The sequence below is a fragment of the Schistocerca americana genome, chromosome 11, assembly GCF_021461395.2.
Source record: "Schistocerca americana isolate TAMUIC-IGC-003095 chromosome 11, iqSchAmer2.1, whole genome shotgun sequence".
In the NCBI taxonomy this organism is placed as follows: domain Eukaryota; kingdom Metazoa; phylum Arthropoda; class Insecta; order Orthoptera; family Acrididae; genus Schistocerca; species Schistocerca americana.
Window position 1 is genome coordinate 35479699 of NC_060129.1, and position 17122 is coordinate 35496820.

The 17122-nt window shown below is 42.3% G+C and overlaps 1 protein-coding gene across 1 annotated transcript in view; it reads right to left on the reverse strand.

The window, feature by feature from the left end:
* LOC124553209 (zinc finger protein 708-like) overlaps positions 1 to 17122 on the reverse strand; it is a 123518-nt gene that overhangs the window by 18103 nt on the left and 88293 nt on the right. The window lies entirely within an intron of this gene.

The following is a 17122-nucleotide window of genomic DNA, read 5'->3' on the forward strand; positions in this document are numbered from 1 at the left end:
AGGGGGAGAGAGTAGGAGGGAGAGGGAGAGAGTAGGAGGGAGAGGGAGAGAGTAGGAGGGAGAGGGAGAGAGTAGGAGGGAGAGGGAGAGAGTAGGAGGGAGAGGGAGAGAGTAGGAGGGAGAGGGAGAGAGTAGGAGGGAGAGGGAGAGAGTAGGAGGGAGAGGGAGAGAGTAGGAGGGAGAGGGAGAGAGTAGGAGGGAGAGGGAGAGAGTAGGAGGGAGAGGGAGAGAGTAGGAGGGAGAGGGAGAGAGTAGGAGGGAGAGAGTAGGAGGGAGAGGGAGAGAGTAGGAGGGAGAGAGTAGGAGGGAGAGAGTAGGAGGGAGAGAGTAGGAGGGGGAGAGTAGGAGGGAGAGAGTAGGAGGGAGAGAGTAGGAGGGAGAGAGTAGGAAGGAGAGGGAGGGAGTAGGCGGGAGAGGGAGGGAGTAGGAAGGAGAGGGAGGGAGTAGGAAGGAGAGGGAGGGAGTAGGAAGGAGAGGGAGGGAGTAGGAAGGAGAGGGAGAGAGTAGGAAGGAGAGGGAGAGAGTAGGAAGGAGAGGGAGAGAGTAGGAAGGAGAGGGAGAGAGTAGGAAGGAGAGGGAGGGAGTAGGAAGGAGAGGGAGGGAGTAGGAAGGAGAGGGAGAGAGTAGGAAGGAGTGGGAGAGAGTTGGAAGGAGAGGGAGAGAGTAGGAAGGAGAGGGAGAGAGTAGGAAGGAGAGGGAGAGAGTAGGAAGGAGAGGGAGAGAGTAGGAAGGAGAGGGAGAGAGTAGGAAGGAGAGGGAGAGAGTAGGAAGGAGAGGGAGGGAGGAGAGGAAATGGGATAGAACCTGAAGAGCATAGAGTCAAAGTGGATCTGGGAGGGGAGGCGAGAAGGAAATGTAAGAGTACACCCTCCTGCCTCCTCCCTGTGCTTCTGCTAATTGTTTTTGTATCACCTCCCACGTCAAGTCCCCCTCTGCTCGGATTTCACAGGACAAAGATTCCAATGCAGGTCAGATGCAGGTCATATTTCACTGACATGAGCATAAACATCCAACCACGAGTACCTCCACTCCGATGGCCAGTGCTCCAGCAACTTTCATGAAGCACTCTCTTTTGCCCATGCACCTCACATCTCTGAGCCCATGTGATATCACATTACTACAACTAACATGTATACAGTTTTGCATATGTTGGAATTGTTTAAAATGCCTGTCCGTACAAGAAACGTTTACGAACTGATCTACCTGTAATTCTCATTATGTTTTGTTAGTATTATATCAGCAGCAGGTCGTACTTCTTTTTAAAATATCTATGCACGGCACTTTTACGGCATTTGCATCATGGCACTGACTGATGAAGACATCGACTGTAAGTATTTGAAATAAAAAAGAAATATCACTGCTAAGCATTCGATTTTCTATATTCAATTAATTTACTTTTTGTCCATGGCACAGTGTAATGGGAGTGCTGATGATGAAGATACTGAATCAACCTTCTGTTGTTGCTGTAGTATTCCAGAAAAGGTATTTAGAATACTGCTGGCAAATATGTGAAGAGCAACTGGCATGCCACCTCTGGCTCTGAGACCATTTTCAGCCACACTACCTAACTGCCCCATGCAACAAACACAGACATATGGAAGAAGAAGAAGAAGAAGATGATGATGATCTACATGATTACTGTGTAATTCACAATTAAGGTCCTGGCAGCGGGTCATCAAACCATCATATTTAATCTACTTCTCTACAATTCCACACATCTTTCCATATGCGCTCTGATTTCTCGTACTTTTCAATGATGGTAATTTCTCCCTACATAGATGGGCACCAAAAAACTATCATACTCTGATGACAGAATTCGTGATTGAAATTTTATGAAAAAGTCTTACCATAGCGAAAAACGCCTTTGTTTTAATTATCACCACCCCAGTTCATGTATTCATAGCACCCTCTCCCTTATTTCATGAGAATACATAACGATCTGCCCTTCTTTGAATTTCTTTGATGTCCCACACCACTCTGCAATACTCCACAAGAGGACAGACAAGCATAGTGTATGCCTTTTCTTTAGTAGAACTGTTACGTTTTCTAAGTGGTCTGTCAAGGAATCAGTGTTTGGTTTGCTTTCTCCAGAGCATTGTCTATATGAATGTAATGATTTAATTTATTCATAATTGTAATCCCTATGTATGTAGTTGAGTTCACAGCTTTTAGGTTTGTATGATTTATCGTGCAAACGCAATTTAGCACATTCCTTTTAGTACTGATGTGGTTGACTTCATACTTTTCATTATTTACCGTTAGTTGGCATTTCTCACACTATACAGATATCTTGTCTATCACTTCACAATTCTTTTTGATTATCTGATGACTTTACAATAAGGTAAATGACAGTATCCTCTGCAAACCATCTAAGAGAGCTGCTCAGACTGTCTCCAAAGTCGTGTATGTAGATTAGGAACAAGAGAGGGCCTATAACACTTCCTTGGGAAACCACAGATAGTACTTCGATGACTTTCTGTCAGTTATTACGAACTGTGACCTTTCTGGTACAAAATCACGGATCAGTACACACAACTAGGATGATACTCCAGGGGCTTGCAATTTAATTGGAAGTCTTTTGTGAGGAACTGAGTCAAAAGCCTTCTGAAAATCAAAAAATATGGAATCACTGTAATGTCATATGTCCATATCAGTCATTACTTTGCGAGAATAAAGAGCTTGCTGTGTTTCACATGAATTACATTTTCCGAATACGTGTTGGCTATTTGTCAAAAATGATGTCTTCAAGGTAATTCATAATGTTCAAACAGATTATATTTTCCAAAATCCTAATGCAAAGCGACATTAGTGGAATGGGTCTGCTTTTCATCGGATTACTCCCGTTTCCTTTCTTGGGTGTGATTTGTGCAACTTTCCTGTCTTTGGGTACCGATCTTTCTGCTGTTGAAGAGCTGTATACGACTGCTAAGTATGTAGCTATTGTATCAGCATAATCTGAAAGGAAACTGAATGATGTACAATGTGGACCAGAGGCATTGCTTTTTTCAAGTGTTTTAAGCTGCTCCGCTACATTTAGGATATCCACTCTTACGTTACTCATGCAGGAAGTTATTCTTGATTAGAATTCGGGAATACTCGCTTTACTATTCTTGTGCAGGAATTTAGAGAAACCAGTATCAGTAACTCTACTTTAGAGGCACTGCCATCAATAACATTACCATTGCTCTCGCGCAATGAACATATTAATGCACCCTGTCAATGGTACACTTCACACACAACCAGAATTTCTTTGGGTTTTCTACTAGATTTCGAGACAGTGTCGTTCTGAAAACTATTAAAAGCCTCTCTCACGGAAATTTTTGCTAAATTTTGGGCTCTGCAAGACTTTACCAATCTTGTGGATTTTGCGTTCTTTTAAATTTAGCATGTGTATTTCATTGCTCCTGCACCAGTGGTATGAACTGTTTTGTGTCAGCGCCACCTCTTATTAATTTTTTTGACACATATCTCTCAGTTATTCCTTATTTGACTTTAAACCACATCTGGACTATGTTTACAAAAACTTATCTGAAGGAGTGGAGACTGTCTCTTCGGAATGTGTCAAGTGAACTTTTATCTGCTTTTTCAAGGGCAGATATTTTGTGTTTATTTTTGGTTAGTTTAGATATTACAGTATTCACTCTTATGAACTCTTCATGGTTCAACAACATTGTGGTCACTAATCCCTGAACCTGTTATGCTCCCTGTTTGGCCATGGTTATTAAGATGTCAAGGTTGTTTTCGCACCCATTTACACTTTCGGTGCACTTCTGAACTCATTGTTCGAAGTAATTTTCAGAGACGCCATTCAGCACGGTTTCAGACGACGTTTTATGCCTAACACTGACAATAAACATTTATTTTCGCCAATATATTGAGGGTAGACTGAAGTCCCAACCAACTATAACGGTTCAAGTGGCATATCTATTTGAAATGACACTCAAGTTTTCTTTGAACTGTCCAGCAATTGTTTCATCTGAGTCAGAGCGTTGATAAAAGGAACTTATTAATTTATTCCAGTTGGCTGGTATAACCACCCGCACTAACCGTAACCGACATCATCTTCTGAGGTAACTCAACGACTGGCTGCCAGGGCGTGGAGATCCCGACATCGCCCATCCATAACTTATTTCCAGTATGATGATGAGTTTTATGAACAGCCCTCCGAGTCCTGCTGTTGCTAATCTTTTCATGGAATTTTTTGAACAGTAGGCGCTGCAGTCTGCCACTAAAAGCGCTTTGAAGTGGTATCGGGATGTGTATGACGTATCGGTATGTGGATGAGATTTTTGTGGTATGGAATCACGGTGAAGAGGAACTGTATGGGTTATTGGTGTATCTGAATAGTATTAATCCAAAGATACAATTTACTATGGAGAATAAGAGAAACGGACAACTAAATTTTTTTGGATTTATCAGTAATCAAATGGGCAGATGGGAGTCTAGGGCATGAAGTGTGTAGAAAAGATACACACACCGACCATTACCTCCATAAGAATTCGAACCTTCATCTCAGGCAGAAGAGCAGTGTCATTAAAACATTTGTAGACAGAGCTACGAAGATCTGTGAGCCAGCTTATTTACACGATGAACAAAATCATTTGTGAATGGCTGTTAATAAAAATGAATACGCTGACAACGAGATAGATCAAGCACTTCATCCCAGAAGAAAAGTGAAAACATTCAGCAACAACCACTGTCAGCTGGAGAGGTTTTTCTTCTATTTATTCGCAATATTAAGGGCCATATTAGGAAAGTTCTGGCCAAATTTCAAATTGAAACAATACCTAGACCCACAAAGAAGATTAGTGAGTATTTAAGGTCGGCAGAAGATGCATGACACCGCTTAGCAACTCCTGAGATGTATAAAATTGCATGTAGCTGTTGGAAGGTTTATATTGGAACAACGAAAAGAAGTGTCAATACCCACTTAACTGAACATAAAAGGAACTGTCGACTGGGATGTACCTGCAAATCAACTGTAGCGGAACATGTTTTCAAGGATGGTGCTCATAAAATAAACTTTCGTGAGACAAGTGTGCTACGCAGTACATCGCATTATTATGCATGTGTACGTATAGGGAAGGAACACCACAATAATTTCAGCAGAAAACAGGAAGGCTTAAAGTTACACAGGATATGGTGGTCGACTTTGCACCAACGGTGTGACGATCGATTACATTCAATTGAGAATAATGATGTTACTCACAGATAGACTTACAGTCAGTGGAAGTGAAGTATGGTGATGCACTCTAAACACGATCTCTCTGGCCTGGCAGCAATTGTTGACTCACCTCCGAAGATGTTGCCCACAGTTGGCAATGAAACGTCAGGAAGAAGCAGTTTTACAGATCGACCACAGTCTCTCAGCCTGGAACTTTTAACTGATCACTACCCATAGTACCTCACAGGAACTATTTACTGAAATTTCACTGCAAGGTAAACTACTTCTAACAGCAATGAACAGTACAACATGAATCCTTTATGAACATGGTTAAGTCTTTTGAAAAAATTTCAGCTTGTTTCCATACCTATAACGATTTGAGGTTCAGTGCTTTCTGTTAGCACCGAGCCCTGGTTCTTTTCTAATGCAGCTACGACAATTTACAACTACTGTACTTATTGTGGTTGTATCTACCCTTTTTTGGTTGTCAACTAGCAATCTTTGAAGCTGAAGCTCTTTCCGCTCTCATCCGAGACCATCTCACCTAAAAAAAGCACCGTCTCCTCTACACATCCCCCACACTCGTGTGGAACTGCTTCCTTTGTGTAATGGATTCCTGACCAATTTAGCAGCAATCGTGAACTACCACCTTTTAGCGCTAGTCGAGGAATCTGCAACCTACATAGTTGCAGAACTGTCTCGGAATCTGATTCCGACCTTCACTCTGCTCCGTACCAAAGAACCACTTTCAGTTGTGCCCATGATCCTAAAAATGGTGGGCTCCGCCTTCATCTCACAAACGAGACTGAGTAGTACTACTACAGGTAGTCGCCTGAAACTAGATAGAATCTCTTCCAATCCAACGTGGTACATATTGTCAGCACCAACATGAGCCAACACCAACAGCTGACTATGCCACACTTTTCATGGCATCCGGAAGCACCCATTCCTCCCCCCTCTCAGTATGCACACAGAAAGCACAATGGATTCCTTCCAGTCCTATGCAGCCATATCTCTAAATGGCTCCACTACACACCTATCATCAGAGCTTCCAACTAACAGTAATACTACCAACTGCAAATGCCCAGTCTAGCATGCTGAGAGGCTTCATCTGGAACATGGTAAGTGGAATTCATCAGCCATAGACAGCACCCAAATCTTTTCATCAGATGAACTGAGCAGGCTCTCTGATTGGCAACATGGAAATTCTTCCACTGCCACCCACACACTAGAATGACTTCCCACTCACAAACAAGTGAGAGGTAGATCTCAGTGTGGGCAGTACCCAAGGTGACCGCAGCAGTGAACCAATCGGTGGAAAACACTGCCTGGAGCTGTGAGCGAAGTATCACCAACTTGGTTCACAGCAATTACTATATCTGCCCATAACAGAGTTGGCATGGTAAATACACACACACACACACACACACACACACACACACACACACACACACATGAAATATAGGAGTTGAATGTAAGGAACACTGACAAAATTTAAAGTAACACGCTTCTTACGAAAATGTGGACCAGCTCACAGTACTCTGACATGCTACTGCTGCTACTATGAGAGCTATCACTGGATTGTGCGATCTAAGTGCAGCAAGTAACACAAAACAAGTGAGTGATGCAATGCAGAAAGTGGCTCTATGCACTACACAGTTAATAAAGTGCATAAATGTGCCTGAGAAGTACACGAATGTGCACAAAATACGGGATTTGAAGATCATCATCATCATCATCATCATCATCATCATCATCACAATTATAACTATAATAATAGTAGATGACGCGAAAATATACTAACAGCAATTGATAAATAAATCGCTCACTTGTAACAAACATCAAAGGATAATGATGTCAAGTTATGCATCAAAAGTCCCTGATCTGAGCCAGTTCAAGTATTAATGCTGATGCTGATGAACAGAGAAAATGAGCAAATAAGCTTCTAACTAACACTATGTGTTTTCCTTGCAGGAAAGGTGAAGTCGTTGCAGCAGCAGACATATGGTGTCAACATAATGCTGTTCAATCAAACCAACTGTTTGAATACCAGTGAGTGTAAGCACGCCAGTGTCAGTGTAATATCAAATAGGGTGGTAGTACTTGAAAACTATCAATTTAGTGATGACAAAGTATACTTCTCCTTAAATGAATGACATTGACCATGCAATGTGTCAGAGCAGAGTTCAACCTTGTTCCACGGAAAAATTTGTTCCCCCTGATGTTACTATTTCTGTAGGGGATTAAGTTAGTACAGTTAAAATATTTAATAACAGAGGGAGCACAGATCTACAGGAGCAGATTTTTAACATTTTAATGAAATGCAGTACAGGATGAGCTAATGTGTTGGCAAAGAAGGCAATCACATAGCCTCCAGTTCTATGACACACTGGGCAGTGATCTGCTGTGGACAGTTTGCCAAACTCTCCACCCATTGGAAACTACCATAGCTCAACTCCATGATGCATTCTCTGCATTGATGGAAGTGGAAATGTATGATTCAACATTAACAGATGTGAGCACTGAAATATGATCTTATTTAAGTTGGTTTATATAGCCAGCTATAAGTAAGTTTATAAAACCCCTCCATTTCAATGTAAATAAACTAGTTACCACCATAACCAAGTGGATGAAACAGTGTCACCACACAGGTCTTTAAATGACTGGTCCTGCAATGAAGAAGGTAGAAACCAGAACAACGGGAAGAATGGATCATTACTTCCTACTATTAGAAGTGTTTTGGTTTTCAGGGATGCAGCAGAAAATAATCTACTTTTTACACTGCTGACATTCTGTGGGAGTCCACTTAGAGCATGTATATATTTTTCAAAAATTGTTTCAGTCAAAATATCAGCTTCTGCAGGAAATTTCGCATGGAGTTAAGGGAGTAACACACTAGACAGCCAGCAAAAGCAGTGATATTCCACCACCTGGAAACGTAAAACCAAACTGCATATTCATATTTGGCAACAACTCAGTGGAAAATCAGGATATCTGCAGATATCTCTGCTTTGCTCGCCACATGTAAGTCAATACATTTTATTTCAGTGAGACATACTTAAGCAAACCAAAGCTGTTAGTCTGGGATACACCAACCTTGTAACTTTCGAACAGGACAATCTGAATTCAAAGCATATTTTCCAAGCAGGTGTAGGAACTGACATGTCACTCAATGAATTCGTTGTATGTGAGGATTGCTGCAGTAACTCTCAGTATAATTTGCTGGTTATAGATGAAACTAGTAAACTGAATGAGGGTCAATAGAAACAAAACTTCAACAAATTTATTCAAAAAGGGCAATGCACCAAAACGCACCTGTGTCAGTATTTTTACATTATGTACAAACTTGCACTTTCATTCAGAGGACACAAAGCATGTGCATTTGACAAAAAAAATGGAAGCAGTCAGCACTAAATTAATGGAAGTGAGCAGGTGCTATGAATGTTGAGGTGTTGAATGCTCGAATACAGCAATATGAACTGTGTGTCGACAAGAAAATTGAAGGAGTTAATGTAAAACTAACATATGTGTGGAATGTCAATGTGATAGCTAAGGCACTTCATGCCCATCACCACTCAGTCTGAACGCACATGTAAGATTAAACTGTCTCAAAAATGGCTTAGTATACAGCAGCATGTTGTCGAAAAAGTGTAATGTTAAAAACTGTGGTGCAGAAGGCAATTTGACAGAAATTACTTTTGTGAAAGTTAGGTCAACTGCAATGAGACCAGTATCTCTCAGTAACATTTAAACCACTAAGTGACAGGCTGGAGCAGCTGTCGTGGACTATGGATAAAAGCAGGAACAGGAGTAATGCTGAGTTAAGACAGAACATATGGAGTCATCAGGACAAAACCATATTTGTTATCTAAGCACTCAATATGTTTAACCAAGAAGGCAATAAGAATTGGGAACAAGGAATTTGAAAGATTTCCTACGCAGCTACAGTTAATAACTCTGAAAATGTCAAATGTTAAAAATATACCCTGAAACTATAAAAACATGTAGTCCAATATTACACATTACCAATGCATGTAAAACAATGAAAAGATGAATGGAAGTATCATAGAGCGACAAATACAGGATTTTAACTAAACCATCTGTAGCAGCTCCACATTGTGCAGGTAAAATAGTCTAAGTTCAGTATAGAAGACTGAACAATCTACCTCCAGAGAATATATATTATGATAATTAAATGAAATCATAAATCAAGTACGACTGCTTACAGTTTCAGCCAGTGCAGAGAATCGAGCTTATCTGAGCTTCGAAAAATATGCATCATCGAGTAAATGTGGAGAGAGTTGTTCATGAGCTTTACAGACCTGCATGCACAATATTTCTGATAATACGAGAAATGGATTATGTATGGCAGACGGACCTCTTAGATACGCAAGAATACTTACAAACCAATAATGGTTTCATGTACACTCTAATGGTCACACACACACATTCCAATTTTGCTTGGAGCTTACCTTTGAAGGTGGTTTCAGAGGTTTCTGAACAATTGTTGCAGACAGGACTGCCCAATAACCTTGACGCATACCACGGAAGTGAATTTTACGAGAGGCATTTCAAAGCAGAATATGAATGATGTGGGATAAATCACAATTCAACATTCTCCCATTTGGAAACTAGTACTGCCAAATAGTTTAACTGGACAATCAAAAAACTACTGTGGAAGGAATTTAATCTTCAACATATGTGAAAATGGCTGAACATACAGCCAGAAATCATTGCAAGTACAATCGCATTATTAAACAGACAATTAAGAACAAACCTATTGATGTCAGAAACGAATTACAGAAAATCTTTGAACCCAATATGTTCCTCATAGAGCAGGTCATAAAATGTAGAGTGAACAGGGCATTGATGAAATTGCTTAGTTTCTCATTGAAGCTCAACAGCTGGGTGAACACTCGCAATTTGCTATGTAATATGAAAAGCAAACCTCAAACCATGCAGTAGTGTGACATGAGTGCTAGGAAACACATCAACAGAGTTGAAGGTGGTATTCTCGAGTATCTGCCATTTGAACTTTGTATCTCTCAATATAATTTCTGTGGAGCTGGAAAAAAATTGAAATAGCGCCTGGCTTATGGTGATAGGGGCTGTAAGGTTCTGGACAATGTATGCAAAAAGCACAACATTGCCTGCACTACAAATAAATATAATCAAATTGCAGACTAAATACTCATTGATAAGGCTGCACAGGTATGTCAAGGGATGGATGTTGATGTAGGACAACCTATTTCTGCATATGGGGTTGATAAGGCAATGTTTTCTCGAACTTAAATTGGGTACTGGACTAAACTTCAAGCAATAATGAATGCACTTCACTGCACACTAAAGAAGAAGAACCAATGGGGTGTTTAAAAAACTGCATCAAATCAGTGGTGATAGTGGCAAAAAGTGCCTTGGGGCAGAAAGAAGGAAGGAAACTATGTGTTAAAACGCCCAGATTCCTACCAATACCAAAGACATCTGGTGGAATAATTTAGTTCCTAATACCTCCATTTGCTGTGCTGTCAGCTCTGGTTACATAAGCTAGGAGAGCTGCTATCATATTCCAAGCAGTAGAGAACGCCCGAAAAAGCGAAAAGCAAATACAAACAGCTAAAAAGCATAATGACTATGGAGGCCATCGCTATCGGTTAAGGCCTATATTTAAAATACAGGAAATGGCTTGGGTTGGATATTTTAAAAAGGCCCACAGCAATGGTAATGGAGAGAAGGATTACGAACATACTCTGAGATCGCCTTAATCTCGTCAGAAAATTTAAAATCACGAAATTTTACATAGTCTTTATGTAGGATACATTGCTTGAGACAGTGTGGAAATCCAAGACAAGTGGAACTGTCAATTTAGATGTTGCTGGGGGTATGGAGCTCTTGGTAATTTAAGGCCACCTGAAGAATTCTGTTGTCACTTCACCAATAGGAATCAGCTGTTGTACAATGTTCGACACTACCATGACTTCAGTTCATACCTCAGGATATTTCTGCCTGATATTGTTCCTCAAAATTGTATAAAAACAAGCAGTATGCAAGTCTCCACATCATTTGAAGCTACGATGTAATGACGTTCACTCTAATAATAATTGGTCTAAATTAAAAGCAAATTAATTTCCTGCAATAGATGAGCAGGGGGTAGTGATGTACAGCATTGAGTGGGCTGCAAACACACAAAAGCATAGCTATCACCACAGAATTAATAATAAATTGCATCTAGGGAATGGGGAAATTGTGATAATACCTCCTGGACCTTGCAACATCGACAATTCATATGTATACTGGATACATATTTCTAAACGATTTGAAGTACATGCAAATGTTATGTTTAAATCAGAGATGAAAACAAAACACATTACAGACTTTCGTCACAAATATTCAACAGGATCGCCACTAGGTTTCTCGAAAAAACAAGTGATGATGCATAATATTGGTAAAATGTTTGAGTTATCAACTGGTGGGCATACTGCCAGTCAGTACAATTCGTGTAGAGTGTAATATTGCAACGAATTTTGTACCCTGACAACAGATTAGTCCGTACTATTTATGCATTTTTTCCTACGGTGGGTCCTGCTTATAAAAGTGAAGAAAATGAAGTCCACGATGAACATGGGCAGCTACATGAAGCCAAGATGGCGAAGGGTTAACAACCATCAGGAACGTGGGAGGTAACCTGAAGCCAAAAGCGAACTCCAGGAGGTAACAGGGAAGAATGGCGATCCCCGTACTGGCAGGCAAAGGAGTCATCAAATAAGATGTAATAGGATGAGTCCCCAGGTGTGAAAGAGAAATGGAATGCCTATCCACTGAGGAGGACGACATACCAGTATGACTAGCAGTCCAGCGTCTTCTGCAGACTCTCAACCGGGCTGGTGAAAAAGCAGCCACTGGAGAAACGTATTCCATAATGGAGTGTGTTCAGACAGCATATGATGAACAGAGGTGCAGAGGAATGAACTAAACACCCACAGTCTAGTTATGAATGGACAAGGGATCACAAGAAATGGAGGAGGGCTGTCTGATCCGCTTCTCTGGAAATACCAATTAGGAGATGTAGGAAACTGAGGGATTGGGTACTATGTACAGCCAAGTACGATACATGGGAGGACGAAGGAAGTTTCATATCAAACATGAGCTCCTCCAGGAATTTCCTGTTTCAGAGAATGAAAGAGCACAAGGCGCAAGATGTAAAGATGGTGTAAGAAACTCATTCCACCGCCAAATACTTATACAAAAGGTTATGACAGTGGAAAAGTGAAAGCCACTGCCCATGTTCCATGAGAAAAGATGATAGGAATGACGCTGAAGACGCTGCTCAAGGAGACATGTTGACGTAGGACTGCAACAGATACTTCGTGGGAGAGAGCCCATAATATGGTTAAAGGGGATAGCAAAGACAATGATACCCAGGACGAGTATTCAGGCATCCCATTTTCCTGGATAAATGTGTGTGACAAGGCCAAACAATATAAACTTTTGGAAAACATCTTTCAAAACTTCCTCTAGTAAATGGGGCAGATGGCCTCTGAAGCCCCACATGTATAGACTACAGATGATACCAGTCCTCCAGCAGATGTATCAGACTTCTTCCGAATCAAATAATATGGCCATAGCCTTATTTCCACAGGGAACCATTCATGATATCGGATGACAAAGTGAAAACACGGTCAAACACAGAACAGCATGCTCGAAGCCACAAAACCATCTGCCCATGAATCATATCTATCACCCTGGAAACACAGCTGGTGAGAGAAGGAAGGCTTAGGTTGGGTATAACAGTGGCTTCACACCAGCATCTAGGAAACATGCAATCTGCCCAAATATAATTGTACCTACAAAGGAGAAGGTGCTGACCTACAAGAGAATGCTGCAACATCTCAATTTGAACACTGTCTAGCTCTAGGGCAAATGATCTGGATGAAGTGAGAGCATGGTCTACATCCCTCATAGTAATAGCAACATTGTAGCATTCATGTTTCTGAGAGGATATGAGCTGAGCTGCCTCCACTTGTTTCCCTACATAACAGGACGACCGGAGCGGGTGACATGGTTGGGGTTGTAGGGCATGGCTGGGTAGAAGAAGGTGGCTGTTTTTAGCAATCTTCCTGTTTTTTATTGTTGGTTCTTCCAATAAATTCTCTGGTAGCTCAGCCCCACCACTCATGTCATGTCATGGTGGAGACGTGCTGATGCACGCAGTCCGGGGAACGCGATGCTGCACTCAGTCAGCAGCTGTGCAGGCGGTAGGTCAGCAGCATGAGGCCCGGCCCAGCTCGCCCCCTGCAGATGCGGCGGCTCGTGACGACGCCGGGAGTCGCTGGTGCAGCAGCGGGCAACGCCCTCCGCCAGCCAGTCCTCAGGGACAGCGTCACTGATGACGACGACGTGACAGTGACCGATTGCCCAATCGGTCGAACCAAATGCCAACGCCCACCTCTGATGCACTTAAATAGTGCAAGCCGCTGCTGAATCCGCCAGTTACACAGCTGCGTGTTTATTAGAAGGTTCTAGAGGAGTTGACTAACGCAACCGTGCCACATGCAGCCCGCGCCTGCTTTATTCTGCTAATGCTGCATTCTGATGGCTGTCGCGCACATACACACATACCGACGATTATTGCAAAACTGTGTCACCTGCATAACGCGCTGGCCGGCCTTCGTCCATCGTTTGCCGTGAGGCTGGCACATCACGCACTGAAACACACTAAATCAAAATTTCGCACCGTATTTCTTAAAAATAACTCCCTTGTCCTCTACACATGGAAGGCACCGTTATAGTGGGTGGGGCTTGAAATCTCTGTAAAATAGCTGTCCGAGGTGTTGGAGATAGCATGGGAGTTGACATGGTCATACCAGGAATTGGGGAATCGAGTTTGGTCCCAGAGAGCCGATGAATGTTGCTCCACGCAACAGAAGAGGGAGTGAAACTTAAAATACCTAATAAACGACATCCAGGTAGGTTTTTTAGTATCCCGAAAAATGTGACAACACTGCACACACCTCTCTTCATAATGAATATAACTCACCATCATAGGGTGAAGAGCACATCTCCACCAGTGAAACACATTGCTGCATGCCTCAGTCTACCAGGGACCAGGACATGCTACAGTCAACTTTAAGTACACGGCATGGAACATTCTGCAGCAGTAAGGATAAGTTTTGGAAGATACTTTACCTGGTCATCACAGCTGTGTAAACGTCGCGAGGGACGAGTAAAGCCTCCAGTCGGCCATAGAAAGCTGCAAATTGGGTTTGCACTCAGGTGGGGTAAGAGTCTGCGAATAGACAGCACACAGAAAGTGATCATTTGAGTATGTGTCAGAGGGAACGGGCCATTTGAGATGACGGGCAAGCTGGACAGTGCAGAACAAGAGGTCTAGATGGTAATAAATGTGCATGGAATCTGAAAGGGACATGGGTGTTTCACTGATATGAGAGAGGATTCAGAACGTCAGCTAAGACAAAACCTCTTGGACAGGTTCTCCTAGAGCCCGAAAGCAGATGGCGGGCATTAAACTAACCAAGCAGCAAAAAGGAGTGAGGGAGCTGACCAATGAGCTGGAGCAAGTCCAACTTGGTAACAGCAAATCACGGAGGAGAGTAGATGTTACAAAAGAAAAAAGGTGAAATGAGGAAGAAAGTGCAGACTGCCATAGCTAGCAGTCGAGTGTTCAATGAGACCGATGACCAACATGGCTCCCCCATGAGGTGGAATGCTGTCTGTGGGGGAAAGGTGAAAGTGGACCAGAAGAAACATGAGAGGTCAAAGGGGTTGTGAGGACAATTTTTATTCTTGGAAGCAGAAAAAAAGCAGACACTGCAATTCCAAGAACAGCTGTAATTCCTGTTGGCTCGATCTAATGCCACAAACGTTCCATTGGAGAAGTCATAATGGGGATTGGGGAGGAGGGAACAAATGAAGGTTAGTCACCTTGGTAGCTGCTGAGTGCCCACCTTCAAAAATTCACTGCTACAGGGGCAAGGGCTGGAAAATCCTGTTCCATGAGATCTACTAACATATTGGCATTCCCTCCGGGCCATCCTGTGAATTCCATGGCAGAAAATTGGTAGGCAGCGAGCACCAGCAAAATGGAGGTCAGCCAGGTGAGGGTATATGTGCCAACTCCACTGAAGAGGATCTCCTAGTCAAGGAAGGTGAAGACCGTTTGTTTTTGTACGATTTCTTAGAACTTTCTAGTTGCCAGATAAATATCATGTTTTTTAGCTGTAGAAAGTCTTTGCGTGAGTATTGCTTTTGTCCTTTCAGATTGACAGTTGTGTTACAATTTATTTCGCCACAAGGGACAAAGATCACATGGCTTGTTACGCATCTGTAGGAGGAGATGGGGATGCTACTGTGACCTGGGTAACTCCACTACTGCAATACTGAACTTGTGGTCCCAAGTCTGGGTGGGCATATCCTCCATTATGCATAGCATAGCAAATATGGTACTGTAAATGCCAATCATAAAATTCACAGATTTTGACTAGCTAACAACTGTGAGTGACAAAGTGGAGTTTGATGTCCTTCACTCAGATCTCCTGTATGGTTCGCTCATTAAGACACATGGGAAACTCATGGGATTACAATTGAGACAGCAGAGAGGAGGAGGAAACTGCTGCCCTCGTGAGCATCTCTGCCAAGAGTAACACATTTGGCCATGTTTTGAAAGGATATGTGTTTTATTATAATGTTGACACTTGTAGGAACTCATCTGGTTTGGAATGTAAGGTTGGACCATGATGACTTTATAGCCTGCCTTAATCTTTGAGGCAAACATTACTCAAGCAAACGGTAGAAAAAGAATGCATGTGGGCATTAAGTTTGCATCCATCCTTTTCATTACTCAATGGGCCACAGTGATGCCATGATGAGAGAGATTACTGTGGACTTCTCCCTCCGTGAGGCCATCAAGCATCAGAACGTAAAGAACACCATGTGATGAGTTCAGTTTAAGATGGTTCTCCACACGAACAGGATAGCTCTGGATATGTGATGCTGTAAGCAGTTGAGCTTGAGAATCACAATACGTCTTCAGAAGCAAAGTTGCATTTCACAGGGCCTGCAACTGCAACACCACCTTTCAGAATAATGCACACATTAACTGTAGCAAAGGATGGACCACCTCCAGTACATGATACCATGAGGAACCAAGGTGCAGTTGGGAGGGTCTTCAAATCTTTAGCCTCATTCTGTTTACGTTTAGCAGACACGCACTAAGATGGTGAGCCACTGTAAAAAAAACAAATCCCCATGATTGCCAACATCTACAATGGCATGCTCCTTCCAACTGGGGCACCCTCAGAGGTGGGATTCACCCACCATAAATGACTGTTCACACCTCAGGTCACACCTCCCAAACTCCTGACAGAGGGACCAATTGGGATTTGGGAAGGTAACAGCTTAGGCAGTTACCCCTCTTTGGGCCTGGACTGTATCAGTGTATGTGCGAACCCTACCTGTTGATCCGGAGCTGGGAATTATGCATTACCTTGTCACCTGTAATGTGTCTCATGAATGGGCCAGCCTTCAGGAACACACCGGGACGAAGGAGAAACAAAGAGAATGAGGATTCACCAGTTAAGTCTCCACAGCCTACTGAAAGTGGCAGCAGATACTTAAGATTCTTCTTGATGGTGGCCTGTACACTGTCACCACAACAAGCTTGTGTGCTTCCTGAGCACCAATGTGGCACAGCGTTGAAAGAGCTGTTCAACACTATATTCATTAATCTGGAAGGCCAGGAATCAACTCCAATTTTTGAATATATAGCCACTCACCCTTCCTTCTTACTTTTCTATTGCAGTATGATATTAGCTTGTGCTCATCAAGATGAATCTGTTGAATTTCAGTGATTTTCATGTGACATTCCGCATTCAGCCCAATACAGGTGCTGACATTCCACCTGAACTTTGGTTTTCCTGTATGGATATTAGACATTCGCTCTAC